Source organism: Salvia hispanica, chromosome 6 (assembly GCF_029641045.1).
Source record: "Salvia hispanica isolate PSC_SH4W2 chromosome 6, Shi_PSC_v1, whole genome shotgun sequence".
In the NCBI taxonomy this organism is placed as follows: Eukaryota; Viridiplantae; Streptophyta; class Magnoliopsida; order Lamiales; family Lamiaceae; genus Salvia; species Salvia hispanica.
This window is the reverse complement of record NC_142697.1, coordinates 21,441,059-21,462,003: the sequence shown is the minus strand read 5'-3', so window position 1 is coordinate 21,462,003 and position 20,945 is coordinate 21,441,059. Positions and strand designations below refer to the sequence as shown.

At 35.0% G+C, this 20,945-nt stretch overlaps 2 long non-coding RNA genes across 2 annotated transcripts; both read right to left on the bottom strand.

Moving 5' to 3' along the window:
- Positions 1-2,795: 2,795 nt before the first annotated feature.
- Positions 2,796-5,949, bottom strand: LOC125204013 (uncharacterized). Its single transcript, XR_007173472.2, has 5 exons — positions 5,790-5,949; positions 5,637-5,712; positions 4,707-4,769; positions 4,160-4,250; positions 2,796-3,122 (listed from the first exon to the last, which is right to left on the bottom strand). It is a non-coding gene; the product is annotated as an uncharacterized LOC125204013 (long non-coding RNA).
- A 5,195-nt stretch (positions 5,950-11,144) lies between these two features.
- On the bottom strand, positions 11,145-12,113 carry LOC148923354 (uncharacterized). Its single transcript, XR_016132661.1, has 2 exons — positions 11,592-12,113; positions 11,145-11,471 (listed from the first exon to the last, which is right to left on the bottom strand). It is a non-coding gene; the product is annotated as an uncharacterized LOC148923354 (long non-coding RNA).
- Positions 12,114-20,945: the final 8,832 nt, after the last annotated feature.

Sequence of the window (20,945 nt, the reverse complement as noted above, 5' to 3'; positions counted from 1 at the left end):
CTATTTATTGCATGAATTTGATGTTCGTTTATTTATTGATACATGATTAGTAATAGTGGTTTTAATTTTTGAGAGATTTAGTTAACCAACTCGAGGAAAAAGTACATTTCCCACAATAATTCGTCGAAGAATAAATAATGCAATTGCTAAAAAACTCGGTTGTATGATTCATTGCAGGTTCTAATTGGGCAGGTAAATTACTGTCGACTTAGTTGGTACTTAGCTGATTACGGTTTTGGTGAATTGGAACAGCTCTACAATCGCTGATAATAAGTTTTCTACAATTATACAGTTTTTAATTATGGTCGTGACTCGTGAGTTATAATGTAGTCAAAAATAAAAATAGATGAGGATTTCATTATAAAATCATGGCTAAAACATCACCCTTATGGGAGAAATTATTTTCAGAGATAAATAAATTATTATTATATTATATTTTTTTCGAGTGAGTTGAGTCATTTATTTTTTACATATTTTAGAAAAAAATAATGCTAGTATCAAAAAGTTAAAATGAAGGGAGAATAAAATAGAGTTCTTTCAACTTTACTCTATCTGTACTTTATTTAACAGAAAATGATAACCCCTAGTTTGTAAGAATGTGTTGGAAGCTTAAATTTTTTATTTTCAAAATAACATGCTCCTAATTTTAAGTTTCGACTCTTGTTCATTTCGACTTTCAGATATTCTATCTATAGATTGACCTTGTAATATTTTAGTCGATTCATTATGTTATGGTTGTTTCCAGAACCGCTCCGCTGGTCACATTTTGAAACAGGTGGAAGGTTCCAATTACAAGGAATCATAACCAAATTGACAGCCAAATTTGTGATTATGCTTTTGGTTCAAAATCGGCATTTTTTTTCCAATTATTCACTATTTATAATTATGTTTTCTAGCTCCGAGCCAAAATTGTCAAATTTTGATCAAAATTTGATTAACCACCTATTTAGGGTCCAGAAATGATGAAATTGAAACTAGGTAGGTAGAACTGAAATGCCGTTGCGTATTAAAAAGAATGTGTTGTTACGATTACAAAATTAGAATGACGGTCTAATCCGGCAAAAACAGATACTCCGTCTAATACTTGGCAACCCTTTATTTGGGGAGAGTTGCACATTAAATATTTCTTACTCGAATACTAAGAGCAATATATGACTATTAAATTAGTTAATATTTCTAATGCATATATCTATTATTAGTGTTTGTACATCGTAAAACATGTTTCAAGCTGCTTGTATAAATAAAACTTAGATCCATTTTTATTCATTTATGAAAAGAAATATTTTTTTGTAACGTTGTGATTTGTCATTCATTTGTGTCCAAAAGCAAATGAGTCTACCTCTTCTATATTGTAGAATGGAGCAGTGGAACAAAGCCATTGTAATATAGTCCCAACTAGTTTCTTGCATAAGTAAAACTGTATATTACAACCTAAATGAGTTTTGACAACCCATCATCAAAGTTTGTAGCGTAGATCCAAAAATTTTCTTAGCTTGGAAAATTAATGATACTTGTGTGGTATAATTAGGTCTGGCGAAACAAGACTTGTCAACTGGGTTAGGTCGGCCCAACTTGGCCCAGACTCGATGTGGTCTGACCCAACTCAGCCTAGGCCTAGTGTGGTCTAGCCCATATGTGAAATGAAACATATATGCTAGGCTTGAAGGTTGAATTGAGCTCGAATTGTGCCATTTTGTAAACCTAGGTCAGAAGCCACTCGAAGCCCAATACATGCCCAGACCTGACTCGAGAACGACCCATGAGAGACCCACCTTGTATAATTAGAAAAAATATAGTGGAATTATGCAATTAACTATAACATTTCACTTTTTACTGCATTCAATTTTTCTTATGTTTTGTACAAAAGATTATTTTAAAGTTTGTCTTGAAGAATATTACTCATATCTTGGTATTCAAAACTCAATATCTATGCCATCATCTACTAACAAATATAACAATAATGATTCTTCCTCTAATTATGCACTTCTAGTTATAATAAAGAAGAAGAAAAAATGATAGTATAAGTACAAATGGACTTAAAACATTATTTATGTTTAGATTCATAGAAAATTTGTGAAGATCTTGATATTTTTCATCGGTGGAAAATGGAACATAAAAACTACTGCTACCTCCTTCCCACTGAAGATGCTCATTTTCCTTTTTAGTTTGTCCCACTGAAGATGACCCAGTACTAAAAATAGAAACTCCTTTATCTCTATTTTATTCCATTTCTCTTACTTTTCTCTCTCCACCTAATACATAAAATAAAACTGCATAAAATCTTGTGCCGTCCAAAAAAGGACGGATGGAGTACAATTTTATCTATTAATGGTATAATAATATTTTCCCTCCTTATAATGAAAAAAAGATACAAGAAATTATGAAATTTGTGTTTGAGGAATTTAAATACTTCCTCCGTTTCGCCATAGTTGAGTCATTTTACCATTTCAGGAAGTTTCTTCATAGTTGAGTCATTTCCATATTTGGTAACTTTTTTCTCTTTCTTACTTTACTCTCTCTTACTTTATTCTCTCTACTTTATTCACATTATACTTTATTCTGTCTACATTTTCATCTCTCTTACTTTTTTATCTATTTATTTAATACACACAACATTCATTTCTAAAACTCCGTGCCCAAAAGTTTCGCCTCAACTATAACGAAACGGAGGGAGTACTAGGATTTTGATCGAACATATAAACTATTTTCATCCAAACTCTCGATAGACTTTATGTAACACCTCTTACTCGGTTAGTTTTAACCAAACAAGTGGTGTCACATCTCGGTGCGATCGATAAACTAAAACCTGTTTATTTAACCTGTATAACTTTTTTTTTCCTTTTTGCAAACATTTAGCATACAACACTATTGTATAAGTAACTAAACTGTTAGCACAGTCATTTACTACTATACATAACAAAATAACGATGACATGCTTTGACAATTACTTACAACCCCACTAGCAAAAGAAGGTTACATAACCTTACATCTCCAAACCAACTATCTACAAACAAAAGCTACCCTAAGCATGCCACGTGAGAATTCCAACTGTACCAGCAAAAAGGAGGGTAGTGGCTTGACACGTGCAGCTGCCCACAAGCGAGATCACTCGCTTCAATACTCTGCAAGAGGGAGAAGAAAGGGGGGGTGAGCTTCGACAAGCTCGTAGTGTAATCGCATTCCAGAATAAAACCTCCAAAACTTCAATCTATATTACTATCACAAGGTAAACACTTTATTACCTGGAATGTCGTACAACACATAATCGATCTATACCGACATCAATATACAAGTTCGAATCACATAGCGTTTGCAATTAAACAACACCTTTACAACAGACACTTTCTTTAATCAAAATAATTATACAGTAAGAAGCATAACTATTTAAAGAATTTAAAGCACCAAATATTATTTCTAAAACGGATATCACATTCAGCCCCCAAGTTTTGTTTTGTGATGGACACGGGTACACGGACACTATAAGTACCCCGATGAGGGCGTCTATCATGTACGTCCGTAGCGGACACTGTAATCTCCCATATGGCCTATCGTAAGGCAACTGTCATATATTACCTATATAGGGTACATGTCAACTATCAACATATCATATAGACCATCGCTTCGGTTATCCAGAAGACGAATGATCAACATGTGTGCAGTACTGCTGTCCTATGGCATGCCAACTATACCCTGTGATTCATTCAAGCAATGGGGCTTAACACAACTATTTCATATCAACTTTCACATTATTCAACACATATAACTATATAAATCACCTTGCATCTCATAAGAAATACCAAACCACAATTTTAGTATCTCCTCTTTCAATATCACCGTTTCTGTCACTTTAACTTGAAGTATACAATCCACACAAACAAGTAGTAATATTTATCAAAGTTAAAGAAAATTCTAGAACACGCGTACTGTCACGACCGCATTTTCTAAGGATAGAAAACACGGTGAATCGTGACTAGGGGAGGATAAAAGAAGCGGGAAAGAAAGGGAAAAACAACGAAACTCGACCAAAGCTTAAATAATTGGGAATAGCTCGAATAAAATCAAGTATCTCAACAATCAACAACTCAAAAGAATATTATCTCAACAATTGGCAACTCAAATAAACAATATTCAGCGGAAGCATTCGAGAGAAGAATAATACTATGTATGAAGACATAATATATTCAAGATCTTTTATTTGTTATCTTCTTCACTTTTATGTTCAACACCCACCGCGCTCGTCACAGCTCAACCTGCACATTTTAAAAAGAAATGCAGGGCTGAGTACTTGATGCACTCAGTGGACTCATGCCGAAAACATTTTATAAAAAGAATAATTATCATGCCACCATTGAGTGACCTTGGGGTTTTGAAAATGCCCAAGACACTAAAATCATTTCCATTGTAAAACTCGACTGCAGTCATTTTCCCATAGATGTCTACCATATCTGATCAATTGATGACAAGGAATGTGGCCACATTCCAAGTCACTAGACCGGCCGACCCAAAAGACGGCTCACGACCCCCATGGGTGTACACTAGCCTGAGTAGGGACTCACTCCCTAGTCAGACCCGAATTTGATTATCCATAGATGGCAAAAGCCACAGCAGATAGGTTCCATAGATAAAACAAAACACGGCATGACAAATATTCATTTTCACATAAAAATATACTTAGGGCATTGCCCTTATTTAAAAAGAAAGCCCACCTCACAAACTTAACTCCTCAAACACTTTCTTGTTTCCAACGCAACAACGCGCACAAGCTCACCCTTTTTGAAATCACATGATATGCAAAAATCAATTTTGCAAAATAAATTAATTTAAAATAATGCATGCATCCTAAGTGTGTGCTCAATTTATCGTTCATTCTCATATAATAAAACAGATTTATCGATTAAACACAAAACCCAAAAATCCCCAACATACTAAAACTCTCGGTTCTCACTAAGAGTAGGCAAGTAAATAAATTCCAAAACACATAAAATCCAATTACTTGATAATTTTGACAACCCAACTCAAATAATTGGTCAACCCTATTAAATAAAAATTAAGGAAGAAATAGAGTAAGTAATTTAATACTCCATACTCCTCACAGCCACCACACGTCACTTTTTAAATTAAAACAGTAGCACCCCTTTCTGTCTAGCTCTCAACCTCACGCCCTCCCTCTCTGGAAACACCCACTCTTTCTCTACTGACTTTTTTTTCAATACCAAAGCTTAAGTCCAACCATTAAACTGCACTCTTCCGCTCACTTCTCCCTCGTTCCCACCGCACTGCCTCGTTCTGTCCGGCTCCGCCGCTGCCTCTCCTTCGCACCGCTGCCGCAGTCTGCCGTCGTCGCTGCAGAAGCTCCAGCAGCAGCAGCCGCTGCCCTCTCTCTTCTCAAGTTGGTAAGTCCCTCCCCTTTTCCCATTCTTAACTTTTTATTAGATTCTAATTGTCCGATTTCAATTATTAGTGGCAGACATAAGGATTTCCAAGAGTTGAGACTAAGAAGAAACAAAATAGCTTCTAATGGCATTAAAGATGGAGACTTTATCAAGCACAAATTATTCAATAGTTCCAAAATTTTCAATTCGGTGGGCTATCGTGAATATGCAATTATGCAACAAAATTTAAGTAAAAGAGTATACCTGTATAGCACGAAAAAAATAGACTGAGATTGAAGGGAGAAATTGGATTCACAGGCTGCTCGGTGTTTCCTCTCAACTGAGACAAGAAAATATGGTGCCATGGATTTAATATCCAAAGATTTGTATACACTTAATCGAAGTGGAAGATTTTACCTTTGTTGGAAGGGAAGAAAGCTCCACTGGAATTGTGGAACGGCGGATGATTGACTGAGATTGTGGGAAGAGATATATATTCTAGGGAGTGGAGATATGGAGAAACCGTTTGGTGATGGGGTTGGGAGAAGAATATTTGACCAAGTCGTTAACCGCTAATTTGAAATAAATAATTGATTTTTGGGCTTCTAAAATTGATCCCAACTAAAAGAAATAAAATGGCTATAACAATATGGACAAAAAGTGATAGGCCCAAACATTGAGTTTCTTTCTCTTTCATCTTGTCGAAGACGAAAATTATTTAATTCGTAGTATTTTGTTTTTAGTACATTGGTGTTGTTCCAAGTACTCATGAAAGTAACTTCTAATTTCTCTACGACCTAATCCATAGCATTCATCGAGATTCCACAACACGATTTAAAAATATTCGTCGATCCTTCAATAAAACATACCCCATAGATTGTCGAAACACAACGAGGACGATAAAATAAAATAAAAAAAAAAGTTTCTCAAAAGAAAGGAAAAAGGCGGGCGTTACACGTACACTACCTGTACACGTCGACAAAAACTCTATTACTTGTTTAATCAACCATGGATGTGCCCCTTTCCCTTATCGCTTGTGCTTGTACTCGGTTCACCTAATTTTTCAAACAATCACATACACAGTTTATAAATAAACACAAATAAAGTCTAATCATCATATCTATCTATTTCACTTTCCATACTCTTCCATTTATCACAAAATAAGCCAAATATAATATGCATGCAAGTTAAAAGATTTCTAACTTCATTTATAGCAAAAAGAAGCAAAGTAATTTAATAATACTATTCAATAGTTTCAGAAAATGAAAGCTATACCCGGTTGTCACAAAAATATAAGCCTCACAATTCCATTTTTTCTCCATAAAACAAACTTAATTAATTTTTAAAAATATGGGACATCAACTTTAATTTAAGATTAAACTCAAAACTTTGACATCTTGAAGATAAAACTTCAATTCTAAACCTTTTAATAACAACCAATATCTAAACCCCTTTCACCCAATCCTTTTTGATAATTTCCAGCTTGCTTAAGCATCAATAACCAACATCAAACTTCACAACAAGATCAACCCCAACATTATATAATATCAAACCATCAAGAAGGTAACTTTAAAACCCTTGGAAATGGCATATGGTCACAAATCATCCTCAAACTTAGCTATTTTTTTTTATCACTTTCATGCTTAAATATCATAGCATACTTCCAATTGCATAATTCCATAGCCAATTTACACAAAAACATCAAAGCACCAAAACCCCCAAACTCGAGAACCCTAATTTCGACTCCCACAACAAGAATCAAATCAATTAACATCACTACTATGCTTAGAAACAAGATTAAGGAGTTTATGGAGGAGTCTAACCTCTAATTTCAACTAATTTGCAAAGCTAAGTGGAGGTGGATTTTCAACTTGAGCTCCAAAATTAAGAGGAAATAGGAGGAATTGAGAGCTTGGATTGGTGGTGTGTGTTACTGTTAGGTTTGGTATACTGAAAAGCATGTTTCGAGCAGTTTCGCGCGAATAGAATCTTGCTTGTATACGAAAAACTCTACAATCCACTTTTAACCCGATTCAGTATTATTCGAACAGTTTCGCACGATTAGAATCAGTATATTATTACATTGTGTTTGCGTGTGCATTTATAAGATGTTTTATAAACATTTAAATGTATAAGAAGCAAACAAAGTCTAAGTCTTTGCTTAGTAGACCGGTTGTGGGCGACGTCCACTTTAAGGTAACACGGTCAGATCTATGCAATGCTTTGCAAAAGAAAAAGAAGAATTTCACGACCTAGATAGGATTTGGCTACCTATCGTGAAAGGTTGCAATGTCAGTCCGCATATTTCTAAGCCTTACTAAGCCTTACTGAAATAAGATGACATTGGTGTGGTATAACACTGAACGGATCTAACAGCAAGACGTGTCTTTATGCTATCTACTGAAAGACTAGGTCTTGATAAAATACTATTTCTTAATCTACATATGTTAGTATTGAGCATACGATATTGATTATGGACTACTTTGACTTATCAAATGGTGCGGGTTTTTCGCAACCCAATAATCCTGATATATTGGGTAGTGGTGATTAACATCAGCGGTGTTAGGATTGCTATTATATTGAAACGTGCGCGAGGTGAGTCTCGTTTGATAATGTCCTCAAGAGGAGCTCGAACAAGGTTTTATTATTCAGAAAACTGGTCAGTTGGAGTTTTATTACTCTATGAATAATAAATAAGTGTTTCTTGCTAAGTCTACTCTTAGAATTAATAAGATGTTAATTAATTAAGTCCATAGCAGACATTAATTAATTAATGCCTCTAAAGTCTCTAAATCTTTTCCCCGAGAATTGAGAAGCCGAGTGAGATGATTCTGCAGGTCGTTTCTCTTGATTCATAGAACCCTCTTCAACTTTCTCAGTAACTTTAAGTTGTTCAAGAGTCCGAGCAGCATGTGATAATTTTTTGAAATCTGATGTTGTCACACCCCAACTCTTATGACTTATGCACTTACCAAAAATAAATTCAAAATTTAAACTAAATAATCCATTTGTCAAGTAAATAGAGCACACATATTATATCAATCCAAAAACCAACATTTATCAAGTACATATTTTATTCTAAACCGTAGTGGGACTCTTTCACCACTCTATATACTACACATTTATCTACATGCAAAAATGATGAGGAGGAGAAGGTTGCCAAAAATGCGCCAGCCGCCGACCCTGATAACATGTGGAGTTCCTATGACTCACGTCAACCCAAAAAGTTCACTGCTATCTTATTCCTGAAAAATATTAGTGGTTTATATGAGCCACAACTCAGTGTATATAAATCTTACCTTTAATCCCACATCCCAGATATCAATATATTCTTTAACCAATATATATAACAATAACCAACAATTATTAGAAATAATTTCATGCACATATGCATATGCCACACTATTCAGTTTATTATTCTGTGACAAATCAAGTCTGGTATCTGCCCGGGATTCCATTGTATATGACCCGAAGGTCCCATTGCCGTTGTACATATATATATATATATATATATATATATATATATATATGACCCGAAGGTCCATTGCCATTGTATAATATGACCCGGAGGTCCCATTGTCATTGTATACATATATATGACCCGAAGGTCCATTGCCATTGTATATATGACCCGTAGGTCCATTGCCATTGTATATGACCCGTAGGTCCATTGCCATTGATATCAGACTCAGGGCATGACTGTCACAGATCCTTTTTAATCCAATGATTCTAATAATTCCAACACCGTACATCAAACATATCCATATATTCCATCAATTAGCTCCAATACTACATATAAACATATCCATTGCACAAATAACATATCCACGTCATATTAAACCATCAATATCAAATAACACATAACTATTTCAGGCTCACATCATATAATTCAAACATTCACTCTAATTTAACACATAACAATCAATCACATAAAATATATAAAATTAAAAGTATGATTTATACACACCTGATCATAGTAAGTAGTTTAACTGAACCCTTGATTCCACTAGCTGCATCCTTGATCCTTTTATTTTCTTCCGCTATAATTTTGGCCATAATATGTCTATGTATTTCTTCTGACTTCCTCTCTATTTCTCCTTCCTACCACTAAACTTGTGTAGTATATTTGTATATAAATGAAGGCGGTGTAAAACTTCTTTATTGATAAATTAGTACTATTACATAAATAGCATTGGTACGCTTCTTTTGACAATTTCTTCATTCTTATGTTATACTCATTGAACTAGTTGTAACATATATTTATGCGATTTTGTCAGGCAAATGTAACTATAATTTTTTTTAAGTTTTATAAAATAAATAGAAATGTATTCTATATTGGAAATGTGTAGACAACTCATAATTTGGATAGACACGTGTTTCTACCAATACTTGTCAAATATGGGTAGTCACATAGCTATGTATTTTAATCCTTTTAGTTCATTTGTCTATTTTTTTATTTATATAGATATAGCTTTTTGAATTGGGAGGCTATCACCAATTTTATACGTACATATATATACAAAGCCATGTAATACATTATATTATTTTAATTTTGAAGCTTGACTACATATATTACATACTTAACAGTTTTCATCTTATGTGAAAACTTATGTGTATGCACATATGTATAGGTATAAAGGCAACATATATAGTTCGGACTAGGCACGCCCCCCATAATTTATTAACTACCATCTTATTCAATACTTACTCTTATAACAATATAAATACCTAAATAACATTAAAATATATGAATATGCAGAATAAGGCATAATTTGGATTAGAGATGTCACAGATGTCTCCAATCCTACTAGTCCAGCCTGGATAATACTCCTCAGACCCCTTCTAAACTTCCGACACATATCAGCATCTGAATAATTTATCTCCGGTGCATATCGCGAAAGACGTCAGAACTCAATCTCGTACTGTTGAACAGACCTTCTACCTTGAACTAACTGTAGAAATTCTTGTCGTCGGTCTTCTAAGTACTGCTCCCCAACATAGCACTCCCTAAATTTATTCAAAAAGAATCCCACGTTAACCTTTCTGGGAGAGTAGCACGAGTCACACTGGCCCACCACCTGTGAGCCTCTTCTTTCAAAAGTCTTGTTGCACCCTGTAACTTTTCATCTGGTGTACAAGTCATGCAGCCAAATATTCGCTCTAACTGTTCCAACCAGTACTCAGCCTTGGTTGGGTTATCATCTAGTCTACCTCTGAATTCCTCCGCGTGATATTCATGCATCTGTTTAACGATTGAAGATTGACTTGGTGACACATTCCTAGCAATCTGATGCATTGCAACCGCCATAGGAGCAGCAACGTCGGCTAAAGGGACCCCCTCAGACTCAGACTCAAGACTCAGAAGAAACCTGTAAAGGACTAGAGGCTTCTTCACCTGACATCTCGATCCTATTAAAATGGCAGTAGTGTCAAGTCACAGACATTTCAAACCTATGTGGCATGCTTCTATACGTATTAAAGACTAAACTAAAGCCTGAGAATCAACTAAATCTGGGCTCTGATACCAAACATGTAACACCCCTTACTCGGTTAGTTTTAACCAAATAAGTGGTGTCACATCTCGGTACGATCGATAAACTAAAACTTGTTTATTTAACTTGTATAACTTTTTTTTTCTTTTTGCAAACATTTAGCATACAACACTATTTTCATCCAAACTATTTTCATCCAAACTCTCGATAGACTTTATGTAACACCCCTTACTCGGTTAGTTTTAACCAAACAAGTGGTGTCACATCTCGGTGCGATCGATAAACTAAAACCTGTTTATTTAACCTGTATAACTTTTTTTTTCCTTTTTGCAAACATTTAGCATACAACACTATTGTATAAGTAACTAAACTGTTAGCACAGTCATTTACTACTATACATAACAAAATAACGATGACATGCTTTGACAATTACTTACAACCCCACTAGCAAAAGAAGGTTACATAACCTTACATCTCCAAACCAACTATCTACAAACAAAAGCTACCCTAAGCATGCCACGTGAGAATTCCAACTGTACCAGCAAAAAGGAGGGTAGTGGCTTGACACGTGCAGCTGCCCACAAGCGAGATCACTCGCTTCAATACTCTGCAAGAGGGAGAAGAAAGGGGGGGTGAGCTTCGACAAGCTCGTAGTGTAATCGCATTCCAGAATAAAACCTCCAAAACTTCAATCTATATTACTATCACAAGGTAAACACTTTATTACCTGGAATGTCGTACAACACATAATCGATCTATACCGGCATCAATATACAAGTTCGAATCACATAGCGTTTGCAATTAAACAACACCTTTACAACAGACACTTTCTTTAATCAAAATAATTATACAGTAAGAAGCATAACTATTTAAAGAATTTAAAGCACCAAATATTATTTCTAAAACGGATATCACATTCAGCCCCCAAGTTTTGTTTTGTGATGGACACGGGTACACGGACACTATAAGTACCCCGATGAGGGCGTCTATCATGTACGTCCGTAGCGGACACTGTAATCTCCCATATGGCCTATCGTAAGGCAACTGTCATATATTACCTATATAGGGTACATGTCAACTATCAACATATCATATAGACCATCGCTTCGGTTATCCAGAAGACGAATGATCAACATGTGTGCAGTACTGCTGTCCTATGGCATGCCAACTATACCCTGTGATTCATTCAAGCAATGGGGCTTAACACAACTATTTCATATCAACTTTCACATTATTCAACACATATAACTATATAATCACCGTGCATCTCATAAGAAATACCAAACCACAATTTTAGTATCTCCTCTTTCAATATCACCGTTTCTGTCACTTTACCTTGAAGTATACAATCCACACAAACAAGTAGTAATATTTATCAAAGTTAAAGAAATTAAATTCTAGAACACACGTACACTACTTGTACACGTCGACAAAAACTCTATTACTTGTTTAATCAACCATGGATGTGCCCCTTTCCCTTATCGCTTGTGCTTGCACTCGGTTCACCTAATTTTTCAAACAATCACATACACAGTTTATAAATAAACCCAAATAAAGTCTAATCATCATATCTATCTATTTCACTTTCCATACTCTTCCCTTTATCACAAAATAAGCCAAATATAATATGCATGCAAGTTAAAAGATTTCTAACTTCATTTATAGCAAAAAGAAGCAAAGTAATTTAATAATACTATTCAATAGTTTCAGAAAATGAAAGCTATACCCGGTTGTCCCAAAAATATAAGCCTCACAATTCCATTTTTTTCTCCATAAAACAAACTTAATTAATTTTTAAAAATATGGGACATCAAATTTAATTTAAGATTAAACTCAAAACTTTAACATCTTGAAGCTAAAACATCAATTCTAAACCTTTTAATCACAACCAATATCTAAACCCCTTTCACCCAATCCTTTTTGATAATTTCCAGCTTGCTTAAGCATTAATAACCAACATCAAACTTCACAACAAGATCAACCCCAACATTATATAATATCAAACCATCAAGAAGGTAACTTTAAAACCCTTGGAAATGGCATATGGTCACAAATCATCCTCAAATTAGCTATTTTTTTTTATCACTTTCATGCTTAAATATCATAGCATACTTCCAATTGCATAATTCCATAGCCAATTTACACAAAAACATCAAAGCACCAAAATCCCCAAACTCGAGAACCCTAATTTCGACTCCCACAACAAGAATCAAATCAATTAACATCACTACTATGCTTAGAAACAAGATTAAGGAGTTTATGGAGGAGTCTAACCTCTAATTTCAACTAATTTGCAAAGCTAAGTGGAGGTGGATTTTCAACTTGAGCTCCAAAATTAAGAGGAAATAGGAGGAATTGAGAGCTTGGATTGGTGGTGTGTGTTACTGTTAGGTTTGGTATACCGGTTGTGTTCGACGTCCACTTTAAGGTAACACGGTCAGATCTATGCAATGCTTTGCAAAAGAAAAAGAAGAATTTCACGACCTAGATAGGATTTGGCTACCTATCGTGAAAGGTTGCAATGTCAGTCCGCATATTTCTAAGCCTTAATGAAATAAGATGACATTGGTGTGTTATAGCACTGAACGGATCTAACAGCAAGACGTGTCTTTATGCTATCTACTGAAAGACTAGGTCTTGATAAAATACTATTTCTTAATCTATATATGTTAGTATTGAGCATACGATATTGATTATGCACTATGATAAGGCTAATTTCATGCATCGGTTAAGTGGTGAAAAACGCTATATTTTGCTGGGTCTAACACAGTTTTTAAGCCAGGTGTGTGACATAATCGCTAGATTCAGGAGAAGCCGGAGGAAATGGACTAGACGAAGGAAATGAAGGAAAGTGAGCAGATGAAGGGAAAGTAATGGCTAGAAGAAGGGAGTCAATAGCTGAGGGAAACAAAGACTATCTATACCTCGCTGGGCCCACTTCAACGCCTATAAATACGGAGCATGCAGTGTTGGAACATATATAATAAAAAGCATTTTTCGAGTTTATTTTGAATTTGATAAATTGCTTGTATATTGTAAACATTCTTCATTTAATGAGAATAATAAATATTTTCTTCATACTGAGTATTTTATTTTAATGGGCATTGACCGTATTTAATTATATATTAAATTATATAATTAAAGCGCCGGAAAGTAAAATCAGTCTAAGTCTTCTACATTGAAGGTTGGGTCGTGGAACAGTTCATCACAGTAGGTGGCCCAACCGGTACCTTGTAGAAGTAAAACTTTTTCACAACCTAGATAGGCTTTGGCTACCTATCGTGAAAGGTTGCAGTGTCCATCCGAAAGTCGTCTTTACCTTGAGAATGACTAGTGACACTGGTGTGGTATAACATTGAATGGATCTAAAGTATAGACACGTCTTTGTTGCTATCTACTGTAAGACGATGTCTTGGAGATTTAATATTTCCTAATCTTTGTAATAATATAGGACACACGTTATTTAATCATACGCTGCTTTGACTTATCAATAGGTGCGGGTTTTTCGTAACCCAATATTCCTGATATCTTGGGTAGTAGTAATTAATAACTAGTATGGTGTCAGTTTTATTATTACATTGAATCGTGTGCCTGCGTGGTTTGACTATATCCCCAAGAGGTGTTCGAGAGAAGTTCTATTATTCGGAAACCCGGCCGGTTTGGATTTAATCCAAGAATAAATAGAAAAGGAAAAGTATATTTTGATATACATCTTGTACTAGACAAACTCTTGGAAATAAAAAGATATTAATTAATTTAAAGTCTATAGCAGACTACAAATTAATTAATGGATATAGAAAGTCTTAGACACGGGAAATAATATATTAAAGAGGTTAACCCGGATTGCTTGTAATCACGGATTGGATGGGCGGTCAGTATTTCTTCGATAGTGGCACAAGAAATATTCCATTGGCCTTATATTGAGTTATGGGTTATAATTTAATTAGTAAAGAAGGTCCAATTGGGGAGGCCCAATCCAAGCCCCATAGATCCCTAACCTAGCCCATCATAAACTCTATAAATAAGGATGTAAGGAGAGGAGACAAAACACACAACACAAAACCCTAGCCTCCACACTTGGAATTTCGGCCCTCTCTCTCTAATAGAGGAACTCGAAATTCCTCTTTGTGTGTTCTTGGTTTTTCTTGTCTTATCCTTCAAGATCCTTATAATTTCTAAGAGATTCCTCCCACAAGGAATTTAGATCTATAGAGTCAAGGGTCATAGGTTAGAAGATCTTTGGTCTTGCAATCAACATCAAGCTTCAAGATCTACATGTGGAGAAGTAGCGAGCCACTTCGATTCTTTGGAGAATCATAATTGTAAGTATTCAACGTCATAATTTAATTCTAAATTATGTGACTAACGCAATAATATGTCTCTACATGTTCAAGCATGAAATTGAATCGGTCCACATAATCTCCTAAATAGATTCTTTTGTGGATTTATTTAATTTGCAATTTCCGCTGCGATTATCCCCAACAATTGGTATCAGAGCCATGCTTTTAGGCTCTGATTGTGTGGATTTAATCTGGTTTTTTCAAATGTTTATGGATCCGTGAAGAATATTTTAGATCCGTAAGTGAATATTCTAGATCTGCATTAGAATATTCTAGATCTCTGAATTTAATTCTAGATCAGTAAAGAATATCTTGATCTACGAAAAGAATATTTCAAGATCTATAGAATATATTCTAGATCTATTTTTTTAATATAGTTGCAAGAAAGAATATTCTAGATCTATAAGAATATTCTAAATCTGAGAGAATATTCTAGATTTTTGAAATTTTATTCTAGATCCAAGAGAGAATATTCTAGATCAAGAATATTGTAGATCTATGATAGTATATTCTAGATCTATATTGTTATGTTCTACATATGTGTTTTAATTATGTAGATCTATGTTTGAAAAATGTGATGGATGATTGTTTTCATGCTTGCAATATTGCGTGATTGTTGAATCTTGTTGTTCTTCGTTTTCTTGTAAACCCACGGGGTTTGACCGTGGTAGATTAGGTTTTGTTTTTCCCTTGTATATTTCTTTTGTAAACAAATGTAATAGTTAGAATACAAAGAAATGTAATACGATGGATCAAACAAGACGAAGAACGAGACCGGCGAGAGAGACCTAGGCGGCGGCCGAAACCCTAGCGGGCTCGGCCGCACGCAGATCTGGTCGGCGGCAAGCGGCGGCGGTGGCGGCTGCTTTGTGAAGCAGCAGCTGCGGCGCTGCAGTGGCGGCTCCAGGCTGGCGGCGTCGGTGGCGGCTGGGCAGGCCGGCGGCAGAGCAGCTGTCGGCGGCATGGTTGGCGGTGGTGGCTGCCGGTGCTCGGCGGCGGGTGGGCAGCCCGATGAAGACGGCGGGGGCGCGGAACCCTACAAGGCGGCGACGGCTAGTTGTTTTTTTTTTAGGGCGAAACCCTAATTAGGGTTTTAGGTGGCCCGATTAATAGGCAAGGCCCAATGTGTGGTCTTGACCTAATTTTTATACCCTAAATATTTGATTTATTCAAATGGGGTATATATTTTATTTAATCCTTTTTATCCGGAGTACCATGGTTCATGGAAAGGATAAATTGTGATTTATTTTAATTATTTGGTTTTAGACACTTAGTGGTTTAAAATCAAATGATCTATTTGATTATGTGTGATGTGACAAAGTGTGCAAAATTATTTGCCTATGTGATTTACATCTTATGTGAGTTAAATAGTTATTTGCTTGCATGATAATCAAATGAAAACCATTTTATCTAAAATTGACTAAGCGATAATTACGAACAGTCATGTTGTATATGGTCTCCATAAATGGTATTCAAATGTGAAGTAAATTAGATAACATTTCGACCTTTCTTTAGAGGAGTTATGTTATTAGTAATATTTGCAGCTTTCATAAGATTTGAATAACTAAAATGGTTCTTTTAAATGAAAGGCATATTTCTGAAGGAATATTGTGACCAGTGGGAGCAATATTATCATGAAGTGAGCATTGTTTAAAAGATGTTAACCATGGTCTAAGAATCTTGTTGAGTGGCGTGCGACCTTTCTTTAGAGGAGTATTCAAAGCGAGATAAGATTCTTGAGGACTAGAATTATGGTACTAGCTTAGGCAATATTAGGCAGCCATGCCATTCTTATGGTCTCTGGACTATCTGTCGGTATTGTGACCAAGAAAAACTTTTTAAAATCTAAATAATCCATGACATCTTTTGGTGCTTGTTTATTTAGCGTTTTAATAGCATATGTGATTCTCGAATGTTTTATGGTTTTTACATTCTTTTATCATGTATGGTTGTGTGAGGGATACCTTTTATTTTTTCTCAGTCAATATCAATTATGTCGCTTTATCCATTATCCGTGATCTTGAAAGAAAACTCGAAGGCCAAAATTTAGTAGACTGGAAATATAAATGGATACGATTCTCATTGCTAAAAGTTTGAAATTTGTATTCACCAAATTTATGATCTCCATTTCCTCGACAACGCTTTACAAATAAAGTTTGAGAATGCATTTTATGCATGTACTCAACAAGTTCTTTAAGGAAGAATGTCAAGCTACTTTCTTGGAAGTAGTAGGACAAGTCTTGGTACATACCGATGTTAAAGGGATATCCAATGAGGACGTTGTCCAGATTTTATTGGAAATCCAACAGAGAAAGAATGTTTTGAAGAATCTTATGATTCGGTTACTCAAATAGTTCTATACTCAGTTCATCGACAATCGTAATAAGATGTGACTATAAGAAGGTTGTTACTGAAAAGTTGGAAACCTTCAGCATTATATTCACTTTATTACTGTTGGAGGTAGATAACATGATGGTTGAAGAATTCATTAAAACTACATCTTTTCTATGTCTTAGTTTTTATCTAACAGAAGACTAACAATGAAAAGAGAGAATAGTTGAATTGTCATCAATGTCTGCTAGAAAGCAAGATAGACAAGAAAAATTTTGGTGAAGAAGCAAAGAGGAGATGCATTATAAGTCGGATTGACCTCTTCATTAGAAGGACAATGACTTAGGTAGCAATGCAACTTCTAAAAGAGAGTTCCAAATCCAGTTGGGCAGTTGTTGCAGTGGGAACTATTTATTTATGCTCACTTTATTGTTTTGATTTGATAAGTAATATTTTGTTGGTACAATTCTATTTAGAAAGAATTCAGTTTCAGTTTCTAAACTTGTATATGATTGAGCAATGTTCGATGTCATTTTATAATGCGTGCATTATTGAAAAATGTGATTCGAACATTTATCATAGTACCATAGAAAAACATTATAGTATCTAATCTAAACAATATAAATGCAACAAAATTGAGCTTTACACAACCGTTCAACTTCTTAAACTATGAACGATAAAGTATTAGTGGCACTTAGACATAAGGCCAAGAAAGTACTTAGAGATTGTTCAAACTGATTTTATCTAACTCAAGTGATTTTAGTAGCTTGTTTGTTAAAAGCTTGAAAGTCAAGAAAGTCTAGTTGATGCACTATAAGTTAGAATCATTTGATTCAGAATACTTATAGAGATGCAACATAGAAAGACTAGCAAGTCTAATTGGTTTATACCATAAGAGACGAGTAATGAGTTAAGATCAGTAGTGGGAGTTAAATCCTAGTTGACTACTCCGAGCATTCTTCTAAAGAATGGGATTGTCATATAAGAAGATATCGAAGTCTCTCTATGATAAGTTCGATATATGAACAGTTTTACTCAATAACACCTTATCATTGACGGGATATACGTTGGAAACAATGAGTTATACCTTAAAGAAACTACCATGGCATCAGTACCTTCTACGACACACGAGTTGTGGACTAGAGGTAAGTCTAGTCCAACACATCTCAAGGTGTGGAGTCATTCCAACACATGTCTTGGAAAAGGTATCCTAGTAATTAGAGTTATGTACTGAGGTGTATTTTAAGGTTATCCCAAATGATAGAAATGGTATAAGTTCTAAATTCTTCAGAACTAAAAGGTATTTGTTTATACGAATACTAGATTTGGTTGAAGATTATGAGAAGAACTACAAGCCTAACAGACTTGATGATTCTCAAGATAATGAGAATATCTATTTTCCATCTTAACCAAGAAGTCATACCATTGGAAACCTGTGCACTAAGGAAAACAACGTTGTACCTATGATTGTAAGAGTCATGCCGTAGTGGGAGTGTTCTTTGCGAACATAATAAGTTCATGGGCCTAAGGGAGTCGTCAGACTCGGTCTTAGATCGACTTGAACCTAATCCCTGTAACTACAAGGATACATTGACTCATTCAGATAGACGTTGTACCTATGATTGTAAGAGTCATGTCGTAGTGGGAGCGTTCTTTGCGAACATGATAAGTTCATGGACCTAAGAGAGTTTTTAGACTCACTCTTAGATCAACTTGAACCTAATCCCTGTAACTACAAGAACGCATTGGCTTATTCCGATAATCGTTTTTTAAAAGACGATAGATTCAGAATAGTAATCATAGATACACAAAGAATGTCTACAAGACTTGCGACACTACCATAAACTGTTTAAGCCAGTGGGAGCTAGTGAATCGACAAGTGTAAACATGGATCTTAAAAGCTAGAATAATGGTTAATGGGTTATGCCTAGAGAGAATCTTCTTCTTGCCTGCCATTTTGCCTAAATCGATCTGTATTATATTGTCTATGGTAACCTACATAAATTAGGATGTATGTGTTATGATTGTCAAGACAGTTCTCTTTGGTAGAAGTCTTGAGGAAATCATCTGCATAGAACATCTTAATGGTTATGTAATGAAGGGCAAGAAACACGTGATTTGGAAGCTTATGTAGATCATTCATGGTCTTAGGAAAGGATCTAAATCATAGAACATGTGTTTCATCATCGTTGTCAAATCTTTTGATTTTGACAAGTGTCCTTAACATAGCCAAAAGTACAAGAAAGTTGAAAGTGCACTATATTTGGTATTTTTTTTTTTTGGTACTCTACGATGATGACATCTATAAAAGTTGACAAACAACTAAGAGGGTTATCTAGCGTAGGAAACTAGTCATCTACCCAGTTTAACGATGAAGGATTTGAGATAAACTAGTTACATTCTAAGCATCTAAGTCCTTAGATTGCTAGAAAAAAATGTTAAGTTTTCTTAACAAAATCTTACATCTATACAATACTTAGACACTTTTGCATTGAAAATTCCAAAGAAAAGTTTTTCTCTAGATGAAATTATCTTGTCTCTAGTCAAGTGTTTTTCGACACTGAATGAGATCAAGAAGAATGAGACAAGTTCCACAAGTGGAAGTCTCATGTATGCTATGATGTGTATTAAGTAAGATATTAGCTTTGCCGTTGGCATAGAAGTTTGATATCATGTTAACCATGGCCAAGGACATTGGATTCGGTAAAGATCATACTATAGTACTTGAAGAAGACTAAACGGTATGCTCTAGTTTACCAGTCATCCATGTTATGTCCTTTAGGTTACATCGATTAGATTTAAATAATTGATCGATGTTCGAGCAAGTCATCCTCTGATTATGTGTTCCGTAAGGAGTTGAAAACTGAGTTATGAAGGAGTGTGATTACATCATAGACTCTAGCATGAAAATTACAAGTGTGGTTTCATCAGAAACTGCTAAGGTAGTTATTCAACTCGGTAATTTCCTAGTAGCTCTGACCGTGATTCCGAGTATGCAAATGAGTATTATATTTTATTATGATTACTCTAGCCTTGCGTCTAACTCAAGGGAAACACGACCTGATAAAGCTAAACAAACACATAGAGAGGAAGTATCATATCATTCGGGAGATTGTACAGAGATGAGACATATACGTAGTCAAAATTGCAATAGAAAACAACCTTGGTGATCCTTTCACAAAAGCCCTATCGGACGGGACGTTGAATCGTCATATGAAAGGCATAGGTGTTAAGTGCATTAAAGACTCAGACCTGCTTTCTCTATAAGTGGGAGAAATTGAAGAAAATTGACAGTAGTATACTCGAAAGCATGTTTTGAGTATAAGTGGGAGATTGTTGGAACATATATACTAAAAAGCATTTATCGAGTTTATTTTGAATTTGATAAATTGCTTGTATATTGTAAACAT